This window comes from Schistocerca nitens, chromosome 10 (genome assembly GCF_023898315.1).
Source record: "Schistocerca nitens isolate TAMUIC-IGC-003100 chromosome 10, iqSchNite1.1, whole genome shotgun sequence".
In the NCBI taxonomy this organism is placed as follows: Eukaryota; Metazoa; Arthropoda; class Insecta; order Orthoptera; family Acrididae; genus Schistocerca; species Schistocerca nitens.
The window spans coordinates 166,041,816-166,044,927 of NC_064623.1; positions in this window are offsets into that span (position 1 = coordinate 166,041,816).

Genomic DNA, 3,112 nt, shown 5'->3' on the forward strand with positions numbered 1-3,112 from the left:
TTCAGTGCACAGATTGAATTAACACCACGTAGAGGCTACAACCCTATTTCACTACCTTCTAACTGCTACCTTCCTTTGATGCCTCTGACTCTTACTGCTGCCCTCTGCTTTCTGTACGAAATGCACATCTGTAATGATGTTTCGAGGGTATTGGACATTCTGTAGGACCATGTTGGCCCCGGAATAGTGCCTGGAGGGGTCTGCATTAGTTTGCACTTATGTCATTAGCGACTGGATCCTCCTTCATACTAGTCTGGAAGCAATAGTGATAATAGTGCAAATGGTCCCAGCAACCACTATTTGCAATGTCTACCTCCCTATGGATAGGTCACTTCTTTCTATTGACCTGTCTGCCTTAATACTGTGGCTCCTATACCTCCTACTTCCTACTCAGGGACCTAAATGCACCCCCCCCCCTCTCCCCGCTAAGGGAAGTGCCACTTCGACGTGTAGAGGTCTAATTGACCAGCTTCTTACAGACTTCCTTACTCCTCAAAGATGGTACCCCTACCCACTTCAGTGAGGCTCTGCTATTGAACTCACAATCTGCTTCCCTGGTTTCGTGGTTTACTTATGCATTTTGGCACCTCTCTTGGATTGCATTGATGCGGTTGTGCAGAATGGGTACTGTAGCGATTTGAACTACACCCTTCACAGACCAACCTCCTCAGTTTTGAGCATCTCCGCGCCCCCCCCCCCTTTTTTTTTTTTTTTTTTTTTTTTTTTTTCCCCCCCCCATCAGTCTACTGACTGGTTTGATGTGGCCCGCCACGAATTCCTTTCCCGTGCTAACCTCTTCATGTCAAAGTAGCACTTGCAGCCTACGTCCTCAATTATTTGCTTGACGTATTCCAATCTCTGTCTTCCTCTACAGTTTTTGCCCTCTACAGCTCCCTCTAGTACCATGGAAGTCATTCCCTCATGTCTTAGCAGATGTCCTATCATCCTGTCCCTTCTCCTTATCAGTGTTTTCCACATATTCCTTTCCTCTCCGATTCTGCGTAGAACCTCCTCATTCCTTACCTTATCAGTCCACCTAATTTTCAACATTCATCTATAGCACCACATCTCAAATGCTTCGATTCTCTTCTCTTCCGGTTTTCCCACAGTCCATGTTTCACTACCATACAATGCTGTACTCCAGACGTACATCCTCAGAAATTTCTTCCTCAAATTAAGGCCGGTATTTGATATTAGTAGACTTCTCTTGGCCAGAAATGCCTTTTTTGCCATAGCGAGCCTGCTTTTGATATCCTCCTTGCTCCGTCTCTCATTGGTTATTTTACTGCCTAGGTAGCAGAATTCCTTGGTTATTTTACTGCCTAGGTAGCAGAATTCCTTAACTTCATTGACTTCGTGACCATCAATCCTGATGTTCGCTGTTCTCATTTCTACGACTTTTCATTACCTTAGTCTTTCTCCGACTTACTCTCAAACCATACTGTGTACTCATTAGACTGTTCATTCCGTTCAGCAGATCATTTATTTCTTCTTCACTTTCACTCAGGATAGCAATGTCATCAGCGAATCGTATCATTGGTATCCTTCCACCTTGTATTTTAATTCCACTCCTGAACCTTTCTTTTATTTCCATCATTGCTTCCTCGATGTACAGATTGAAGAGTAGGGGCGAAAGGCTACAGCCCTGTCTTACACCCTTCTTAATGGTTGTTGTACATATTGTATACTACCCGTCTATCCCTATAGCTTACCCCTACTTTTTTCAGAATCTCGAACAGCTTGCACCATTTTATATTGTCGAACGCTTTTTCCAGGTCGACAAATCCTATGAAAGTGTCTTGATTTTTCTTTAGCCTTGCTTCCATTATTAGCAGTAACATCAGAATTGCCTCTCTCGTCCCTTTACTTTTCCTAAAGCCAAACTGATCGTCACCTAGCGCTTTCTCAATTTTCTTTTCCATTCTTCTGTATATTATTCTTGTAAGCAGCTTCGATGCATGAGCTGTTAAGCTGATTGTGCGATAATTCTCGCACTTGTCAGCTCTTGCCGTCTTCCGAATTGTGTGGATGATGCTTTTCCAAAAGTGAGATGGTATGTCGCCAGACTCATATATTCTACACACCAACGTGAATAGTCGTTTTGTTGCCACTTCCCCCAATGATTTTAGAAATTCTGATGGAATGTTATCTATCCCTTCTGCCTTATTTGACTGTAAGTCCTCCAAAGTTCTTCTAATTCCGATTCTAATACTGGATCCCCTATCTCTTCTAAATCGACTCTTGTTTCTTCTTCTATCACATCAGACAAATCTTCACCCTCATAGAGGCTTTTAATGTATTCTTTCCACCTATCTGCTCTCTCCTCTGCATTTAACAGTGGAATTCCCGTTGCACTCTTAATGTTACCACCGTTGCATTTAATGTCACCAAAGGTTGTTTTGACTTTCCTGTATGCTGAGTCTGTCCTTCCGACAATCATATCTTTTTCGATGTCTTCACATTTTTCCTGCAGCCATTTCGTCTTAGCTTCCCTGCACTTCCTATTTATTTCATTCCTCAGCGACTTGTATTTCTGTATTCCTGATTTTCCCGGAACATGTTTGTACTTCCTCCTTTCATTAATCAACTGAAGTATTTCTTCTGTTACCCATGGTTTCTTCGCAGCTACCTTCTGTGTACCTATGTTTTCATTCCCAGCTTCTGTGATGGCCCTTTTTAGAGATGTCCATTCCTCTTCAACTGTACTGTCTACTGCGCTATTCCTTATAGCTGTATCTATAGCGTTAGAGAACTTCAAACATATCTCGTCATTCCTTAGTACTTCCGTATCCCACTTCTTTGCGTATTGATTCTTCCTGACTAATGTCTTGAACTTCAGCCTACTCTTAATCACTACTATATTGTGATCTTAGTCTATATCTGCTCCTGGGTACACCTTACAATCCAGTATCTGATTTTGGAATCTCTGTCTGACCATGATGTAATCTAATTGAAATCGTCCCGTATCTCCCGGCCTTTTCCAAGTATACCTCCTCCTCTTGTGATTCTTAAACAGGGTATTCGCTACTACTAGAACTTGTTACAGAACTCAATTAGTCTTTCTCCTCTTTCATTCCTTGTCCCAAGCCCATATTCTCCTGTAACCTTTTGT